This window comes from Callithrix jacchus, chromosome 16 (assembly GCF_049354715.1).
Source record: "Callithrix jacchus isolate 240 chromosome 16, calJac240_pri, whole genome shotgun sequence".
Classification (NCBI taxonomy): Eukaryota; Metazoa; Chordata; class Mammalia; order Primates; family Cebidae; genus Callithrix; species Callithrix jacchus.
The window spans coordinates 18839435-18861399 of record NC_133517.1 but is presented as its reverse complement, the minus strand read 5'-3'; the positions used below and the strand labels follow the sequence as shown (position 1 = coordinate 18861399).

The window sequence follows — 21965 nt, the reverse complement described above, 5'->3', positions numbered from 1 at the left end:
CCGTGTCGGAATGAGCTGGCGGAAAGTGATGGCCAGTTAGTCCTCAAAGCTGAGGCCAAAAAGAGAGAAACATCGGGAAAAAGCCCGAGCCTCAAGAGAAAGCTCCTTCAGTTCCTCCTCCTCCTCCACCACCACCACCACCCCCGCCACCTTTGCCAGACCTCACACCCCCAGAGCCAGAGGAGGAGATCCTGGGATCAGATGAGGAGGAGCAAGAGGACCATGTGGACTACTGCAAAGATGACTATCATCCAGTGAAAATGGGAGACCTCTTCGATGGTCAGTATCATGTTATTAGAAAGCTTGGATGGGGGCACTTCTCTGCTGTCTGGCTGGGCTGGGATATGCAGGGGAAAAGATTTGTGGCAACGAAAGTTGTAAAAAGTGCCCAGCATTATACAGAGACAGCCTTGGATGAAATAAAATTGCCCAAATGTGTTCAGGAAGGTGATCCCAGTGACCCAAACAGAGACATGGTGGTCCAGCTCATTGAAGACTTCAAGATTTCAGACACGAATGGGATGCACGTCTGCATGGTCTTTGAAGTGCGTGGCCACCATCTCAAGTGGATCTTCAAGTCCAGCTATCAAGGCCTCCCAGTAGGTTGTGTGAAGAGTATCACTCGACAGGTCCTTCAAGGGTTAGATTATGTATATAGTAAGGGCAAGATCATTCGCACATAAATCTGGAAAACATCTTGATGTGTGTGGATGATGCATGTGTGAGAAGAATGACAGCTAAGCCAATGAGTGGCAGAAAGCAGGTGCTCCCTCCTCCTTCAGGGTCTGCAGTGAGTATGACCCCACAGCAGGAACCTATAGGAAAAATGCCTAAAAACAAAAAAACTGAAAAACAAACCGAAGAGACAGGCTGAGTTATTGGAAAAATGCCTGGGGGAGATAGAAGAATTGGAGCGAGAAGGTGAAAGGAAAATAATAGAAGAAAACATCACCTCAGCTGCATCTTCCAATGAGCAGGACGGGAAATACCCTTTTCTTAACTTGAGAGATATATGATACAGAGGATCAAAGCATCAATGTTCACACACATAAATATGCACCTGCATATACAGGCACATCCTTGCATGTACATGTGTGCTTACATGCCAACATATATTGCATATACATACACATATGCCATATATATGTGTGTACACACACACGCACACACATGCAAACACATGCAGACACAAAACTGTGTCTTGTCACTCCTGCATTGTGGAAAAATAAACAATTTTAAGCTCCTTTTAGAGTTTTTGTAAAAAACAAAAACTACTGCTGTTTTTACTAATCTGAGCCCCCAAAGCTATGCTTATATTATCTAACTTCTCTGTGGAATATTCTTTTTTTTTGTCTCTATATTATTTCCTGAGTCTTCATTCTTTCCGTTTCTTCAAGCATTGACTTGTATCCTATCTCTTCTAAAAGCTATAAATCATTCGATGTTATTTTTTCCAATTCCAAAACAATTTTCAGTGATCTCTAAAAACTCTTGAAACTACTTTATTTGGAACTAAGAATTTTTCATGATTTTCAGCACCCTATTCATGAAGGAAGGAAGACTCAAATATAATACTAAATGTTAAATAATTTTTGTCCCTGAAAATGTCTTGAGTTATTTTTCAATTGCACTCTTTATTTTAGTTTTTAAATATATGATTCTCTTTTCAGGAAGCCAGTTACTTTAATCTTTTAAATTTGAAATATAAGTGCATTTTAATTTTTACTTTTTTTTTACCTATACTCATTGTTTTCTATGTGATATTGAAAATGGCATTGTTATGATCCCATTCATTGATTCCATATTATATTTTCTTCTTTTTTTTGTAAATTGCTAATTTCTTTCTAGAACTGACTGCTTTGCCCACTCCTATCTATATGAAATATTTCTTCCATTTGACTGTGTTAACATGATGAGTCGGATCTTCCATGTAAATGAGAAGCCAAATCGTATTTTCACTGCTTTAAAATACAGAGGGGCAGCTGTCTAATTTCATTAATTTGTTTGTATAATTGAATTTCTGGTGGCAAATTCACTTTTTGGCAATCAGTCTCAATAGCCAAACTGAACTTTAGATCAAACAGACTGTTGTAAATAAAATATGTGAAAGTAGAAATTTAGTTAAAGCAAGCACAGCTTTATAATGTAAGGAAACAATTGGAGGGCTAAATGCACCATATGGATAGCGAGAGAGTCAATTTGTTTCACATGTGACACTAAAGAACAAATGAAGAAATCACCTATGTCAGCTCCTTCATACACATCAAGATGATTCAGCCTTCTTGATGCACTCATTCATTTAAAGTTATTTTAGAATGTGAAGATTAGGCTGCTGATTCAAACTTGTTCATGATTTAATTCTAAAATTATTCATACTAGCAAACATTAATTAAAGCAAACTACTAATAAAAATAGCACTCTCATTTATTTGCAACAAATGCTAATATCTTAATATAATGAGAAATTACAAAATAGCATTACAGTTATATTATTTGGAAAGAATGAATATGTTGTCTCTTTTACAAGGCAATTACTAAGTTGGCTCTATTCAGATAATGCAGCGAGTTTCCACAATATTCTGAAAATGATGCAGGCTGAAAAACTGAACTTCTTGCAAGATCATGACCAAATAGAAATGCCCCATTCTGTGATCTTACTGTTGGTTCACCCTGGCAGATGCACTTTTGGGTGGAGTAGAAGTGCAAATAATTCGAGTTAATTGTGAGGCAAGAAGAACTGGCATCCCAGCAGATGCATTGTGAAAATGGAGCTTTGACGAAGTCAGTAAGATATGATGGGATGTGGCCTGGCATGGTTCCCAGCAAGTCCAAGGAGGGAGGTACATTCTACACTGTCAGAAGCAGAGTGCAAAGGCTCAGCAAGGAAGAGGCAGGGATATTAGCCTTGTTCCAGGAAAGGAGAAGATCAAGATGCAAGAGGGCAGGAGCCCAGGGTATGGGCCCCCAGATAGCTTTAAGAATAATAGTTCAGAAAAAGATCTGAAGCAATTTTCTTTTCTTCAGAGGCAGCCCAGAAATGGACCTAAAAATTTTTGAAGCCCCTGCAAAAGGTTAATGAAGTTGTTCTACCAACTTTGTAGCCAGTGAATCAAACGTATGTACAAAGTGGACAACCAAATCCAGTTTCCACTCTCAAGGACTGTTCTACAGTTTACTGTTAGTTACTTTGCATCTTTCAATGGATTTGCTTCCTGGCCTTAGAATGGGGTGGGGAGCAGAGGACAGTAAATGCTGAAAAGCAACAAGGATGGAAATGAAGATTAATATGGAAAGGGACATCTGAAGGTAGAGGCTGGAAGTGCTTGAAGAAGCTGGCCTGACTTTTTCTCTGATGATGGCATAAATTAAAGATAAGGCTTCAAGTACCATCAGTTGTGCTAGAATGCTTGATTTGAAATGTGAATTTGTCCGAATATGATTGATATATTAAGAAACAATCTGAATATAACAATTGGGGAAATATTAGGGAACAATGTGAACATAATGCAAATTTCACATTTGCTTAAGAGCGACAATAGATGAACCCAGAACACTGCACCTAGCTGGACAAAGCTGTGTAGGAATGCATAAAATGCACCCATGGATGCAGACATCTACCAGGTACCTCAGTTCACTGCATGAATTATGAGACACACTCATCCACATCCAGAGTTATAATTTTCCATCATATTTCAAAAACTTTTCTTCTACTTCACAGTAACTTACAGGCTGCAACCCTTCTCTTGTGAATTTCCACAAGTAAACTGCAGATTCTTTTCAAATAGAATACCCCATTTATTGTAGTATATATGTGCCCCTTAACCATCTAATATGTATAAATATGTTATATCATTTTAATAGATCTTTATTTTTTTAATATGTTACTGATGAAGTATTTGAATGTTGTTCCCCTGACCCATTTTTCCCATAAGTCTTGTGTTTTTCACAGCATTATTTCTTAGGAACACATATGTCTCATTAAAGCAGAACTTATGGGACATTCAGTTTATCTGCTAATATGATTGGAATGGATTGCAAAGCATTTAGCAAAGCTTTTTTGATTGTGTTCTGGGATTCTGGTAGAAGAATGCTTCTGATCTATCCTTCTCAATGGCATGAATATAGATTTCTCAATAATCACATAATAAAGATGCCTCCCCAGGGCTTTCATGAAGAAATTGATAGAAACCAATGTGCCTGAAGAGCTATAGAGACATAGCATGTGATTGTGAAGGAGAGGGACATTGGGAGTGTGGGGGGCTCCCTAATAATGGGTGCTCCTCTGGGGCTAACAGGTGTTCTCTACCTGCTTTTTGCTGCTTCAAGGTGAACAATATACTTTGCAGTCTTGCCAGAGTTTCAAGATGGACAAATTCTGTGTATGTATGCATGTAGCAGGCAATTGAATGGTTGAGTTCTTCAGGAATTAAAATGCAAAAGGTTTGGAATTGATTTTCTGGCTCTGTGATTGAGAAGGTACTAGATCTTGCAGCTTGAGAAAAGAAGAGGACCAGTAAATAAATCTGTTCTTGGCTGACCTGTGCATGTCATTGATGTTCTGCTGGTCTGTGCTAATGGCCCAAAGGAAGTTTGGCTCCATCCAAGAAGTGACACCAACACTTTATGAGTTGATGATGAGGGTTTGATGGATAAAACCTCGTTTTCTCCAGTGATACAGTCAGACTCTACGGAGGTGATCCTCAGAGAGAGAGAGAGAGAGAGTTCCCTTACATCCCTTCCTTACATCTTATACAAAAATTAACTCAAGATGGATTAAAGTTTTAAACATAAGACCTAAAACCATAAACAACCTAGAAGAAAACCTTGGCAATACCATTCAGCACATAGGCATGGGCAAAGACTTCATGACTAAAACACCAAAAGCAATGGCAACAAAAGCCAAAATAGACAAATGGGATCTAATTAAACTAAAGAGCTTCTGCACAGCAAAAGAAACTATCATTAGAGTGAACAGACAACCTACAGAATGTGAGAAAATTTTTGTAGTCTACCCATCTGACAAAGGGCTAATATTCTGAATCTACAAAGAACTTAAACATATTTATGGGGGAAAAAAAAAAACACCAAACAATCCCATCATAAAGTGGGTGAAGGATATGAATAGACACTTCTCAAAAGGAGACATGTATACAGCCTTCAAACATATGACCATTATCACTGGTCATTAGAGAAATGTAAATAAAAACCACATTGAGATACCATCTCACCCAAGTTAGAATGGTAATCATTAAAAAGTCAGGAATCAACAGATGCTGGAGAGGATATGGAGAAATAGGAACACTTTTGTATTGTTGGTGGAAGTGTAAATGAGTTCAATCATTGTGGAAGGTAGTGTGGTGATTCCTCAAGGTTCTAGAATTAGAAATACCATTTGACCCAGCAATCCCATTACTGAGTGTATACCCAAGGAATTATAAATCATTATATTATAAAGACACACGCACAAGAAGCACCTCAACAGGCAGAGAAGCTGCCTCATCAAGCAGCTCCCTGAGATCAGAGCCAGGTAAATTCACAAAAATGGGGAAAAAAAACCCATTACAATAAAGATGAAACCATCAAAGACCAGAACGCCTCATCTCCTTCAAGGGATCACCACTCCTCATCAACACAGGAACACAACATGACTGCAATGAATTGACAGAAACAGGCTTCAGAAGGTGGGTAATAAATGGGATCATGTGAAAATACCTAATCTACACTTGATCAGTGTACCTGAATGTGACAGGGAGAATGAATCCAAGCTGGAAAACATGCTCCAGGATATTATCTAGGAGAACTTCCCCAGCCTAGCAAGGCAGTCTTACATTCAAATCCAAGAAATACAGAGAACTCCATAAAAATATTCCTCAAAAAGAGCAACTCCAAGGCACATAATCGTCAGATTAACCAGGGTTGAAATGAAGGAAAAAATGCTAAGGAAAGCCAGAGAAAAAGGACAGGTCACCCACAGAGGGAAGCTAGTCAGACTCACAGCAGAGTCTGATTTTATGATCTCTTGGCAGAAACCATAAAAAGAAAAACAAAAAAACTAGAAGAGAGTGGGGCCAATATTCAACATCATTAAAGAAAAGGACTTTCAACCCAGAATCTCATATCCAGTCAAACTAAGCTTTATAAGTGAAGGAGAAATAAAATCCTTTATGGACAAGCAATTATTGAGAGATTTCTCCACCACCAGACCTGCCTTACAAGAGCTCCTGAAAGAAACACTAAACACAGAAAGGAACAAGTACCAGACACAGCAAAATCACACCAAATGACGAACACCAAAAATGCAATGAAGAAACTGAGTCAACTAATGGGTGAGAAAACCAGCCAGTAACAAAATGGCAGGATCAAATTCACACATAACAATATTAACATTGAATATAAATGGCCTAAATGCCCCAATCAAAAGACACAGACTGGCAAACTGGATAAAAATGTCAAGACCCATCAGTGTGCTGTATTTAGGAAACCCATCTCATGTACAAAGACATGTATAGACTCAAAATAAAGGGATGGAAGAAGATTTACCAAGAAAATAGAGAACAAAAAAAGCAGGGGTTGCAATCCTAGTCTCTGATAAAATGGACTTCAAACCAATAAAGGTCAAAAAAGACAAAGAAGGGCATTACATAACAGTAAAATGGTCGATCCAACAAGAAGAGCTAACTATCCTAAATATATATGCATCCAAGACAGGAGCACCCAGATACATAAAGCAAGTTCTTAATAACCTAAAAGGAGATTTACACTCCCACCCAATAATAGTGGGAGACTTCAACACTTCACTGTCAATACTAGACAAGTGGAGATAGAAAATTAACAAGGACATCAAGGACTTTAATGCAGAGCTGGACCAAGTGGACCTAACAGACATATATAGAATGCTCCACCCCAAATCCACAGAATATACATTATTCTCAGCACCACATTGCACTTACTATAAAATTGACCACATAATTGGAAGCAAATCACTCCTCAGCAAATGCAAAAGAACAGAAATCATAACAAACAGTCTATCAGACCACAGCACAATCAGATCACATATCAGGATTAAGAAACTCACTCAAATCTGCACAACTATGTGGAAACTGAACAATTTGCTCCTAGTGTGGACTGGATAAACAATGAAATGAAGGCAGAAATAAAAATGTTCTTCAAAACCAATCAGAATGAAGACACAACTTACCAGAATCTCTGGGACACATTTAAAGCAGCATCAAGAGGGAAATTTAGAGCAATAAATGCCCACATAAGAAGCAAGGAAATATCTAAAATTGACACCCTATCATCAAAATTGAAAGAGCTAGAGGAGCAAGTTCAGAAAAACTCAAAAGCTAGAAGAAGACAAGAAATGACTAAGATCAGAGCCAAACTGAAGGAGATAGAGACACAAAAAACCCTTTGAAACATCAATAAATCTAGGAGCTGGTTTTTTGAAAAGATCAACAAAATAGACTGCTAGCCAGATTAATAAAAAAGAGAGAAGAATCAAATAGATGCAATAAAAAATGATAAAGGAGATATCACCACTGATTCCACAGAAATACAAACTACCATCAGAGATTACTACAAACGACTCTGCACACAAACCATAAATCTGGAAGAAATGGATAAATTCCTGGACACTTGCACTCTACCAAGACTAAATCAGGAAGAAGTTGAAACCCTGAATAGACCAATAACAAGGGCTGAAGTTGAGGCAGCAATAAATAGCCTACCAAGCAAAGAAGTCCAGGTCCAGATGGGTTTACAGCTGAATCCTACCAGACATACAAAGAGGAGCTGGTTCCATTCCTTCTGAAACTATACCAAACAACACAAAAAGGGGGATTCTCCTTAACTTATTTTATGAGACTAACATCATCCTAATGCCAAAACTCAGCAGAGACTCAATAAAGAAAGAAAACTTCAGGCCAATATCTATGATGAACATAGATGGAAAAATCTTCAATAAAATACTGGCAAACTGAATGCAACAGCACATTAAAAAGATTATTCATCATGATCAAGTAGGCTTCATCCTAGGGATGCAAGGCTGGTTCAACATACACAAGTCCATAAATGTAATCCATCACCTAAACAGAACCAAAGACAAAAAACATATGATTATCTCAATAGATGCAGAGAAGGCCTTTGAAAAAATTCAATAGCCCTTCATGCTAAAAACTCTCAATAAACTAGGTATCAACAGAATGTATCATAAAATAATAAAAGCTATTTATGACAAACCCTCAGCCAATATTATACTGAATGGGCAAAAGCTGGAAACATTCCCTTTGAAATCAGACACTAGACAAGGATGCCCTCTCTCATCACTCCTATTCAATATAGTATTGGAAATTCTAGCCAGAGTAATTAGGAAAGAAAAAGAACCAAACAATATTCAGTTATAAAAGGAGGAAGTCAAACTGTCTCTATTTGCAGATGACATGATTGTATATTTAGAAGACCACATCATCTTAGCCCTAAATCTCCTCAAACTGATAAGCACCTTCAGGAAAGTCTCAGGATACAAAATCAATGTGCAGAAATCACAAGAATTCCTATATACCAATAACAGACAAACAGAGAGCCAAATCAAGAGTGAACTGCCATTCACAATTGCTACAAAGAGAATAAAATACCTAGAAATACAACTAATAAAAGATGTGAAGGACCTCTTCAAGGAGAACTACAAACCACTGCTCAATAAAATAAGAGAGGACACAAACAGATGGAAAAACTTTCCATGCTCATGGTTAGGAAGAATCAACATTGTGAAAATGGCCATATTACCCAAAGTAATTTATAGATTCAATGCTATCCCCATCAAGCTACAAATGACCTTCTTCATAAAACTTGAAAAAACCACTTTAAACTTCATGTGGAACCACAAGAGATCCTACATAGCCAAGACAATCCTAAGCAAAAAGGAGCTGGAGGCATGCTCTGGACTTCAAACTGGACTTCACCACTGCTGGGCTTTGAACTATACTACAAGGCTATAGTAATCAAAACAGCATGGTACTGGTACCAAAACAGAGACATAGACCAATGGAACAGAACAGAGGCCTCAGAAGCAACACCACACATCTACAACCATCTGACCTTTGACAAACCTGACAAAATCAAGAAATGGGGAAAGGACTCCACGTTTAATAAATGGTGTTGGGAAAACTGGCTAGCAGTGTGCAGAAAGCAGAAACTGGACTCCTTCCTGTCTCCTTACAGTAAATTAACTCCAGATGGATTAAAGATTTAAACATAAAGCCTAACACCATAAAAGCTCTAGAAGAAAATGTAGGCAAAAACATCCAGGACATAGGCATAGGCAAGGACTTCATGACTAAAACACCAAAAGCAATGGTGACAAAAGCCAAGATAGACAAATGAGATCTAATTAAACTTCAGAGCTTCTGTACAGTAAAAGAAACCAGCATTAGAGTGAACCGGCAACCAACAGAATGGGAAAAAATTTTTACAATTTACTTATTAGACAAAGGGCTAATATCCAGAATCTACAAAGAACTAAAACAGATTCACAAGAAAAATACAAACAAACCCATTCAAAAGTGGGCAAAGGATATGAACAGACAAAAGAAGACAAACATGAGGCCAAAAAACATATGAAAAAATGCTCTTCATCACTGGTCACTAGAGAAATGCAAATGAAAACTACGTTGAGGTATCATCTTACACCAGTTAGAATGGGGATTGTTAAAAAATCTGGAGACAACAGATGCTAGAGAGGATGTGCAGAAATAGGAACACTCTTACACTGTTGTTAGGAGCATAAATTAGTCCAACCATTGTGGAAGACAATGTGGTGTTTCCTTAAGAATCTAGAAATAGAAATTCCATTTGACCCAGCAATCCCATTACTGGGAATATACCCAAAGGACTATAAAGTGTTCTATTATAAAGACACATGAACACGTATGTTCATTGTGGCCCTGTGTACAATAGCAAAGACCTGGAACCAACCCAAATGCCCATCAATTATAGACTGAATAAAGAAAATGTGGCACATATACACCGTGGAATACTATGCAGCCATAAAAAAAGACGAGTTCGTGTCCTTTGCAGGATGAGTTCATGTTCCATGCGTGAAGCTGGAAACTGTCATTCTCAGCAAACTAACACAAGAACAGAAAACAAAACAATGAATATTCTCACTCATAAGTGGGAGTTCAACAATGAGAACACATGGACACAGGGAGGGGAACATCACACACAGGGTCCTGTTAGGGGGTGGGGAACCTGGGGGAGGGATAGCATTAGGAGAATATGTAATGTAGATGAGGGGGTGATGGATGCAGCCAACCACCATGGCACATGTATATCTATGTAACAAACCTGCACGTTCTATGCATGTACCCCAGAACTTAAAGTACAACAACAAAAAAGAGAGAGTTCCCTTACAACCTCCACTCCCCAGCCCCACCCTGGGGCCCTTACAGCCTTCCTGTGCTCCCTTAAAGAAGCTGCCCTCTGCAGAGCAATAAGTCACAAGACTGGTTCCTTAAGATTGGAGTTAATATTAAATTGGTAAATGCAAAACTTAACTGATACTAGACCTCTGACAACTGCTAAAATATTTTATTGTTGCTTATCAGTTTTGTTGGAGCAGTGATTTTATAAAGTGTTTTATGCAGCTCAGAGCATTTTAGAGAAATGTCGAGAGAGAAAGGGAGATGAATGAAAGAGAAAGATTTCTAATGAGAGAAGGCTTTTGGTCTCCCATCCCATTTTAAGGGAAGCAGTGTCATTTTTATGTTTCATAATTGAGATTTGTTATGGGTTGAAGTGTGTTTTCCCCAGAAATACCGAAGTCCTAACCCCTGGTGCTTATGAAGAGGGTCTTTGTAAAACATCAAATTAAAGTGAAATCATTAGGGAGGATCCCAATGCAATATGTCTAGAATCCTTAGAAAAAGCAGCAATTTAGGCACAGAGACGGACACACACACATACAGAGTACACCATGGAAACTGCAAGACAGAGATAGGGTGATGATTTCACAAACAAAGAAAAGCCAAGAATTGCTGTCAATCCACAGAACCTAGGAGAAAACCGTGGAGCAAATTCTCCCTCATAGTCCTGTAGAGGACTCAGTCTTCCAACACCTTGCTCTCAGACATCTGGCCTCCAGAACTGTAAGACAATACATTTCTGTTCTTTAGGCCACCTGATTTGTAGTACGTCATTATGGCAGCCCTGGAAAACAAAAAATAAACCCCAACAATAACAAATGAATTCATGGTGAAATTTCATTTGAAAGACAAAGCAAAAAGAGTTCTTAGATTAAAAACATAAAAATTAGAGAATTAGAGACAGGTGGGTGAGATGCAGATATGGGGGTGTTTCTAATACAGAACTCTGTTCCAACGACATAGATGGACCTCTGTGTCCCAAGATTCTACCAAGGTGAAGTCAAACACATAGTTTCTGACACAGGTGTCAGGTTGGTGTTTTCATGGTGGGGCTGGTACTGTATAGTTTTGGATGAGTCCGGAAAGGAAGTATAACAATATCACCCAATGTTCAGATTATGTAATAGCCTAATGGAATCATTATCAGAAAAGTCTGAGCAGCCCTAATATGTGCTCAGTGTGGCCATAATAAAAGAATCTTTTAACACTGATTCTGGCCAGTAGTGTGTTCTCAGGAATCCTTGTTTGGTATAAACTATAGTTCACCTGTGCTAATACGGCAATCCTGGAGTCCAAGAGAAGGTAGCAGTTTTACATAATGATTTTATTTAACACCTGGTACTTGTTGCACAGATGTGCATCCTTGCTTCTCCTGTTGACAAGGAGGAAAGACAATAGATGGCAGATGGAGCATTTCTGTAGATTTCTTTCATTAAATTCTCCAAGGGATGACATCTTTGACTGATCATGAATACCTGTATCTGGCAGAAGATCAATAGCTTAGGCGGCAGGGTAGAAGACAGGTGGGCTTTAGGCTTAAAAAGTCTAAATATTTCAAAGTCCAGGGATTTCTGTGTCAGGAACAGTACATTTTGTTTTCTTTTGTACTCCAGTGTGTGCCTACCTGAGGGAGGCTGATGGAAGTGATGATAAAGGCACAAGGGCTGACCTTGGCTTTCAGTGATTTCAAGTGATGCCAGGGAAGTCCTGAGTCTCCAGAATCACAAGTTTGTGAGGGGCTAGGTAGTATGAAGGACATATATCCCTGGTGACATTCAAAATTATTAGTGGGTCTGGAACCCCTTGAGGCATTGATCAAAATTGAGGTTGTCTTTGCATATTGAGTTCACGGCATTGTCATCCAGCTCAAGGAGTTACTCAGTCATAACACTGTGCTCTGTGTATGTGTGGATAAGGCCAGCTCTTGAATAATGAACAATGTTCTTATTGAACTAAAGTGGAACTTTGAGGATTCTCAGATAATGAGGTTTCCAATTCGTCATGTGTGCCTTAACCCTCCTCAGTACCTGTGGGAGACATCGTAACTGATCAAGGCACACAATTTATGCTGAGTGCAGAAGAGGAATGGGAATTCTACAAACATCTAGTTAGGCAGCCACTACCAGTAGATTAGTTGCCAAGCATGTTAAATCTACTTGCATTGGCTGTCTTAGGCCTTGAGTAAACATCCAGCCTAAGGCCTTCTGCCTGTCCCGAAATGAGGTCAGATAGGTGGCTTAGTCCCAGAAAAGCTCCAGTGTCTCTATAGAGAAAAATTAGTCTGAGTAGAAACATCTAGATTCATTTCTAGAATATATGGTCTGGAGGCTCTCTTAGTCTTGGTTGTGAGTCATGTGCAAGAATACAAGTTGTCATGAACAACTGATCCTAGTCACCACTTGCAACCCAAGGTCAAGAAGCTGGCCTCAGACCAAGCTGCATCAGATAGAAACATTCATCTGACAGCACTGCATCTGGACAAGTACCACCAGCTATCTCTAATGCCTGTTCAAACCTCTTCAGGTACTTGTTTAGCAGGAATAAGTGGGAGCAAGCTCTCTGCAGTGAATTAAAAACTCTCTCTTCAAGGCCTGTGGGCTGGGCTAGTCTCTAAGAAGGAGTCTTAGACCCAGTCCTTGATCACCTGTTAGCACAAATTATCTGCAATGTTAAAATGGAAACAAGGGAGAAAAAAGCAAACTAGGATCTATGGTGCCTGGAATTTTGTATACACAATCTCATTAATCTTTCCATCAGCCCATGAGTGGGTGGGATGATTTCATTTTACACAGAAGAAAGGTGATGGCTCAGAAGGATTGTGGACCCTGCCTCATGTCACAAGCAGGAAATGGCAGAGGTGAGATTACATTTGGGTGTGCTCAGACGCTGCCCTTATTCCTTAAGACATCTGCTGCTACCATACCATGTTGGCCTGTACTTGAAAGAAGCCACATCTTTCCTATCACATATTTGGCCTCTTCCAAATTTTATCTAGCTTCTCATTATTGTTTAGGGTCCTTATTCTACAGTCAGCATTTAAGCAGATTGATCAAGCACTATTGCCCACCTATCCAAGCTTAAATGCTACCATTAGTAATAATTCTGACATTTCTGAGGTCACTCCTTCTCCTCCCCTCAACACAGAGACACAGTCTGGCTCCACAATTCAAAATGAAAAAGCAAAATGGCAACAAATGTCAAGTGCAACAGTGATTCTTACAGACAAAGCACTAAGAGAGCAAAGCTATTAGAAATTTCATTCTCCTTTGCCCTTCCATTTACTGGGCTATATTTTCTTTATGCTACTCTAGTAGCATAAAGCAACATTGGAAGCAATATCTATGACCACTACCTAAGACACAGACACTATCTCTGTACATGAGAATCTAGTAGATTGAGACCCCAAAATAGCTTATTTAGGACTGGGGTTGGTAGCAAAGAGTGAGTACATCTTGTAGTATTTGCTATAAAGAATATTAGAAACTATAGCAACATAAAAGCCCATTATCTCTGAAGCAATTTAAGCACACACACACACACACACACACACACACACACACACAATATACATATGTATATATTTATTTGGTTTTGGTTAAAATGTTATTTATTTAATTTTGTTAAATAAAATTAGGCTACTGCCAAGAAGTAATTTTTTATTTGAAGTAAGGGTATAGAAAAAGTTACCTGGGTTACTAAGAATAGATAGGATGGCTGGTGCCCAGACGAGAGACGATGACAGCTCGGCCTAAGGTTGTGGTGGTTGAAGTAGAACAAGTAGATCTGGGTTACTTAGGAGATTAACAAGTGATAAGGCTTGGTTATGAACTGGAAACCACAGGGTGGGTAGTGAGAGAATCAAGTGGGTGTTAAAAATGAATTCTATTGAGAGGGCCGAGACGGCCAATTAAAAGCAGCTGTCATCTGTGACACAGACGACACAGTGGGTGTTAAAAATGAATTCTATTGAGAGGATAAAAAGGGGTGAGTGGATACAACACCTTCAACCAAATTATCCAGCTACCCACATTGGGATTGATCAGGGAAACAACCCAACCCATGGAGAATGAAGAAAAGCAGGGTGGGGTGATGGCCTACCTGGAGTGACACAGAGCCAAGGGAACCCCCGCTTCCAGCCAAGAGAAGCAGTGAGTGATTGTGTGACCCTGGGAAACCACACTTCTCTCATGGATCTTTACAACCTGCAGATCAGGAGATCCCCTCAAGAGCCCACACCACCAGGGCCTTGGGTCTGACACACAGAGCTGTGTGGAGTCTTGGCAGAGAAGCTGCTCAGGCATGCACCTAGACCCAGGAGCTTTACATACTCCAGCCCTGGGATCCTCGACAAAGGTGTCTGGAACCAGGCAACGCAAGATGTCCCTACGTACCACTAGGAAGGGGGCTGAATTCAAGGAGCCAAGCAGCATTGGTCTGTGGGTCCCATTTCCAGGGCACCTCACAAGACAATGCCTACTGGCTTGGAATTCCAGTCAGCCCCCAGCAACAGGGTGGAGTCTGCCTGAGAAGAAATGGAGCTCTGGGGGGATGGGCAGGCTGCCATATCTGCTGTTTGGTTGACTCAGCTGTTCCAGCCTATGGACTTTGGAGAATCCAAATGGTCTGGATGAGAAAGAGTTTCCCTAGTGCGGTATAGCTGCTTTGCTAGAATTTAGCCAGATTGCTTCTGTAAGCTGGAACTCAAGCCATTCCTCCTCACTGGGCAGGACCTCCCAGTTGGACCTCCAACTACTCCCACCTACATATACTGTATGGACAGAGCTCTGATCTCTCCCTTGGATGGAATGCCCTGTGGGTGGGGCATGCTACTGCCTTGGCTGTTCAGGCATCTTAGCCGGTCCAGCCTTTGGGCCGTGGGGAGCCCAGACTGATCGGAGGCTAAAGAGATCACCAACATAGCATAGCTGCTCTATCAAAAAGCAGCCAGACTGCTTCTTTTAGCGGTTCCTAGATCACGTTCCTCCTGAATGGGTGAGACCTCCCAAACAAGGTCTCCAGCCACCTCTTACAAGTGTGTTTGGCCTGGCAACAAGTCAGTACCCTCCTGGGATGGAGCTTTCAGAGGAAGGGGCAGGCTGCCGTCTTTGGTGTTTTGCAGGCTTCACTGGCCATACCTCCAGATACAGGAAAAACTAAGGCAACTAGGGTTTTGAGCAGACCCCCAGCAAACCACAGTGACCCTATGGAACAGCGATCAGACTGTTAAAACAAAAACAGAAAATAAGCAGAAAACAACACAAACAAGAAAAACCCCTGTGAGAACCCCATCTAAAGGTTAGCAACCTCAAAGACCAAAGGTAGATAAGCCCACAAAGAGGAGAAAGAATCAACTAAAAAATGTTGGAAACTCAAAAAGCCAGAGTGCCCCCTTTCTTCTAGATAACTGCAACGCTTCTACAGCAAGGTCTTAAAACTGGGCTGAGGCTGAGATGCTGAAAGGACAGGAGTAGGCTTCAGAATGTGGGTAAAAATGAACTTCACTGAGGTAAAGGATCATGTTGTAACCTAATAGAAAGAATCTAAAAATCATAATAAAACAGTGCAGAAGCTGACAGCCAAATAGCCAGTTTAGAGAGGAACATGATAGAACTGAAAAACACAAGAACTTTACAGCACAATCACAAGTATTGATAGCAGAATAGACCAAATAGAAGAAAGTATTTTAGAGCTTGAAGACTGTCTTCCTGAAATAAGACTGGCAGACAAGAATAGATAAAAAATAATGTAAGGGAATGAACAAAACCTCCAAGAATGATGGGATTTTGTAGAGACCAAATCTATGACTGACTGGGGTAAGTGATGGGGAGAATGGAACCAATTTGGAAAACATACTTCAGGATATCATCCAGGAGAACTTACTCAACCTGGCAAGACAGGCTAACATTCAAATTCAGGAAATGCAGAGAACTCCAGTAAGATACTCCATGAAAAGATCATCCCCAAAACACATAATCATCAGATTCTCTAAGGTTGAAATGAAGTAAAAAATGTTAAGGTCAGTCAAAGAGAAAGGCCAGGTCACCTACAAAGGGAAGCCCATGAAAATAACAGTAAACCTCTCAGCAGAAACTCTATGGCCAGAAGAGATTGGGGGCCAATATTCAACATTGTTAAAGAAAAGAATTCTCAGTTCAAGTTGGTAGCCTCTCTGCACCAAAGTGAGCAGCAGCCAACATGTCAGGGTGGGACTTGTATTACGAAACCGTGGGAGATGAAGAAGCAGAAGAACAAGAAGAGAATCTTGAAGCAAGTGGAGACTATAAATATTCAGGAAGAGATGGTTTGATTTTTTTTTTTTTGTTGATGCCTTCAGGGCTATGTTTGATTATAGGAGTGAAGATAAGTTGACTCCTTTTGACATGAGCATTCAGTGTATCCGAAGTGTGTACATCAGTAAGATTACAAGCAGTGATCAAGATCTCTTGACAGTGATGTTCTATGGTACTGAGAAAGACAAAGATTCAGTGAATTTTAAAAATATTTACATCTGATGGGAGTAGGATAATCCAGGTGCAAAACAAATTTTAGAGCTTGACCAGTTTAAGGGGCAGCAGGGACAAAAACATTTCCAAGACCTGATGGGCCACAAATCTGACTACTCACTCAGAGAAGTGCTGTGGGTCTGTGCCAACCTCTTTAGTGGTGTCCAGTTTAAGATGAGTCATAAAAGGATCATCCTGTTCACCAATGAAGACAATCCCCATGGCAATGACAGTGCCAAAGCCAGCCAGGCCAGGACCAAAGCTGGTGATCTCTGAGAGACAGGCATCTTCCTTGACTTGATGTACCTGAAGAAACCTTTTGGTTTAGGGGCCTTTGACATATCCTTGTTCTACAGATATATCTTCATCCCTGAGGATGAGGACCTCAGGGTTCACTTTGAGGAATCCAGCAAGTTAGAAGACCTGTTGCATAAAGTTCATGCCAAGGAGACCAGGAAGCGAGCACTCAGCAGGTTAAAGCTGAAGCTCAACAAAGATATAGTGATCTCTGTGGTCATTTATAATCTGGTCCTGAAGGCTCTCAAGCCTCATCCAATAAAGCTCTATCAGGAAACAAATGAACCAGTGAAAACCAAGACTCAACAAATACAGGCAGTTTTCTTCTGCCTAGTGATACCAAGAGGTCTCAGATCTTATGAGAGTCTCATATTATATTGGAGAAAGAGGAAACACAAGAGCTAACATGGTTTGGTAATCCAGGTTTGATGCTCATGGGTTTCAAGCCCTTGGTAAGGCTGAAGAAGCACCATTATTCGAGGCCCTCCCTGTTCGTGTACCCTGAGGAGTCTCTGGTGATTGGGAGCTCAACTATGTTCAGTGCTTTGCTCATAAAGTGTTTGGAGAAGGAGGTTGTAGCATTGTGCAGATAAACACCCCACAGGAACATCCCCCCTCTTATTTTGTGGCTTTGGTGCCATAGGAAGAGGAGTTGGATGACTGGAAAATTCAGGTGACTCCTCCAGGCTTCCAGCTGGTGATCTCTGAGAGACAGAGGGTCTTTTTATCCTTTGCCAATGTTAAAAGGAAGATGACCTTTACTGAAAAAGTCATGGCAATTCCAGAGCAGGTGAATAAGATGAAGGCTATCATTCTGAAGAGCCGTTTTACATACAGAAGTGACAGCTTTGAGAACCCCGTGCTGCAGCAGCACTTCAGGAACCTGGAGGCCTTGGTCTTGGATTTGATGGAGGCTGAAAAGCAGTGAACCTGACATTGCCCAAGGTTGAAGCAATGAATAAAAGACTAAGGTCCCTGGTGGATGAGTTTAAGGAGCTTGTTTACCCACCAGATTACAATCCTGAAGGGAAAGTTACCAAGATAAAACACAATAATAAAGGTTCCAGAAGCAAAAAACCAAGGTGGAATGTTCAGAAGAGGAGCTGAAGACCCACACCAGCAAGGGCACACTAGGCAAGTTCACTGTGCCCAGGCTGAAAGAGGCCTGCCAGGCATATGTGTTGAAGAGTTGGCGGAAGAAACAGGAGCTGCTAGAAGCCTTCACCAAGCACTTCCAGGACTAACCAGAGGCCATATGTCCCGCTTCCCTTCCACACTATGGCCAGGCTGCCTGGCCTTGTTCTCAGCCAGTTAAAAATGTGTTTCTCCTGAGCTAGGAAGAATCTGACTGACAGAAGTTGGGTGACTTTACATTTTTGAGGTTTTCTGTTGCCATGGTGATGTTGCCATTTTGCTGTTCCTTAGTTTAATGCCTGAATAAAGAGCTCTAAGTTGGTACTAAAACAAAACAAAAAAGAAAAGAATTTCTAACTCAAAATTTTATATCCAGCCAAACTAAGCTTCATAAGTGAAGGAGAAATAAGATTCTTCTCAGACAGGCAAATGCTGACGCAGGCAAATACTGTCTCAATGATTTGCCGAATATGTCAGCGGAGTGTTAAAGCTCTGCCTTACAAGACCTTCTGAAGGAAACACTAAATATGGAAAGGAAAAAACCATTACCAGTCATTACAAAAACACACTGAAGTACACAGACTAGTGACACTATGCAGCAACCACACAAACAAGTCTGAAAAATAACCAGCTAGCATCATGATGACAGGATGAAATCCACATATAACAATGCTGACTTTGAATGTAAATTGGGGCTACAAGCCCCAGTTAAGACACAGAATGGTGGTCTGGGTAAAGAATCAAGATCCAGCATGGGAAGAAATGCCAGATATAGGTAATGGGGAGGAAGGCAGCAAATCACACTGCCATGTGTGTACCTATGCAACAATCTTGCATGTTCTTCACATGTACCCCAAAACCTAAAATGCAATAAAAAAAGAATAAAGATCCATTTGTATGCTGTCTTCAAGAGAGCCATCTCACATGCAAAGACACACAGAGGCTCAAAATAAAGGGATAGAGGAAAATTTACTGAGTAAGTGGAAAACAGAAAAAAGCAGGGGTTGCAATTGAAGTTTCTGATGAGACAGAAGTTAAACCAACAAAAATAAAAAAGACCCCAAAAATGGCATTACATAATGGTAAAGATTTCAATCCAACAAGAAGAGCTAACTATCTTAAATATATATGCAGCCAATACTGGAGCACCCAGATTTATAAAGCAAGTTCTTAGAGACTTTAAAAGAGACTTAAACTACTACACAATAATAGTGGAAGACTTTAACACCCCACTGACAATATTAGGCAGATCATTGGGAAAGAAAATTAACAAAGATATTCAGGGTCTGAACTCAGCTCTGGATCAAGTTGACCTGATAGATAACTATGGAACTCTCCACCCCAAACAAAAGAATATATATTCTTCTCATCACCACATGGCACTTACTCTAAAATTGATCACATAATCCTAAGTAAAACACTCCTCAGCAAATGCAAAAGAACTGAAATCCTAAGCAACAGTCTCTTGGACCACAGTATTAGAAATCAATATTAAGAAATTCACACAAAACCATACAATGACACTGAAATTGAACAACTTGCTCCCGAATGACTTTTGGGTAAATAACGAAATCATTGCAGAAATCAAGAAGTTCTTTGAAACTACTGAGAACAAAGATACAATGTACCAGAATGTCTGGGATGAAACTAAAGCAGTGTTAAGAGGGAAATTTATGGCACTAAATGCCCACATCAGAAAGCTATATAGATTTCAAGTTAACAACTAACATCACAGTTAAAAGAACTGTAGAACCAAGAGCACACAAACCTGATAGCTAGCAGAAATAACCAAGATCAGAGCTGAATTGAAGGAGACAGATACACAGAAAAACCCTTCAAAAGTCAATGAATCCAGAAGCTGCTTTTTTGGAGAAAATTAATAAAATAGATAGACTGCTAGCTAGACTAATGAAGAAGAAAATAGAAAAGATTCAAATAAATGCAATTAGAAATGATATTACCACTCACCCCACAGACATACAAACAACCATCAGAGAATACTATAAACACTTCTATGCACATAAACTGGAAAATCTAGAAGAAATGGATACATTCCTGGTACATATGCCTTCCCAAGACTGAATCAGGAAGAAATTGAATCCCTGAATAGATCAGTAGAGAGTTCTGAAACGGCGGTAGTATTAAATGGCCTACCAACCCCCCCCCCCAAAAAGCCCAGGACCAGATGGATTCACATCTGAATTATACCAAAGGTGCAGAGAATAGCTGGTACCATCCCCACTGAAACTGTCCTAAAAAAATGGAAAAGGAAGGACTCCTGCCTAATTCAAACTCTGAGGCCAGCATCATCCTGATACCAAAACCTGGCAGAGATCCAACAACAACAACAACAACACTTTAGGCCAATATCTTGGATGAACATTCATGTAAAAATCCTCAATAAAATACAGGCAAACTGAATCCAGCAGCACATCAAATAGCTTATCTACCACAATCAAGTATGCTTCATCTCTAAGATGCACGGCTGGTTCAACACACACAAAACTATAAATGTGATTCATCACATAAACAGAACTGAACACAAAAACCACAAGATTATCTTTTTATCTTTTTTTTTTTTTTTTTTTTTTAGACAGAGTTTCGCTCTTGTTCCCCAGGCTGGAGTACAATGGCGCAATCTCGACTCACCGCAACCTCCGCCTCCTGGGTTCAGGCTATTCTCCTGCCTCAGCCTCCCGAGTAGCTGGGATTACAGGCATGCGCCACCATGCCCAGCTAATTTTTTGTATCTTTAGTAGAGACGGCGTTTCACCATATTGACCAGGATGGTCTCGTTCTCTTGACCTTGTGATCCACCCGCCTCGGCCTCCCAAAGTGCTGGGATTACAGGCTTGAGCCACTGCGCCCAGCCAGGACTATCTTAATAGATTTGGAAAAGTCCTTCAACGTTCCTTCATATTACAAACTCCCAATAAACTAGGCATTGAAGGAACATACCTCAAAATAATAAGTGCCATATATGACATAGTGAATGGGCGAAACCTGGAAGCCTTCCCGTTGAAAACTGGCACAAGTCAAGTTTGCCCTCTCTCACCATTCCTATTCAACATAGTGTTGGAAATTCTGGACCTGGCAGTGAGGCAAGAGAAAAATAAAGCATATTCAAATAGGGAGAGATGAAGTCAAACTATTTCTTTTTGCAGATGACATGATCCTATGTCTAGAAAATCCCATCATCTCCAAAAGCATCTTAAGCTAATAAGCAACTTCAGCAAAGTCTCAGGATACAAAATCAATGTGAAAAAATTGCTAACATTCCTATACACCCACAACAGGCAAGCTGAGATCCAAATCACAAATGAACTCCCATTTCACAATTACCACAAAAAGAATAAAATACCTAGGAAAACAGCTAACAAGAGAAGTGAAGGACCTTTTAAGGAGGACTACAAACCACTGTTCAAAGAAATCAGAGAAGACACAAACAAATGGAAAAACATACCATGCTCATAGAAAGAATCAATATCATGAAATTGGCCATACTGCCCAAAGCAATTTACAGATTCAATGCTACTCCCATTAAAATACCATTGACATTCTTCACAGAATTAGAAAAAAAAACTATTTCAAACTTCATAGAACCAGAA

The 21965-nt window shown here is 40.0% G+C and overlaps 1 protein-coding gene and 2 pseudogenes across 3 annotated transcripts in view; 2 read left to right on the top strand and 1 right to left on the bottom strand.

Annotated features, from left to right (window-relative positions):
* Window positions 1-21965, bottom strand: part of NKAIN3 (sodium/potassium transporting ATPase interacting 3) — a 722168-nt gene that overhangs the window by 107427 nt on the left and 592776 nt on the right. The window lies entirely within an intron of this gene.
* LOC144579814 (SRSF protein kinase 2 pseudogene) lies at window positions 60-9752 on the top strand (annotated as a pseudogene). Its single transcript, XR_013528228.1, has one exon. The product of XR_013528228.1 is annotated as an SRSF protein kinase 2 pseudogene (transcript).
* On the top strand, window positions 16154-18524 carry LOC100404233 (X-ray repair cross-complementing protein 6 pseudogene; annotated as a pseudogene).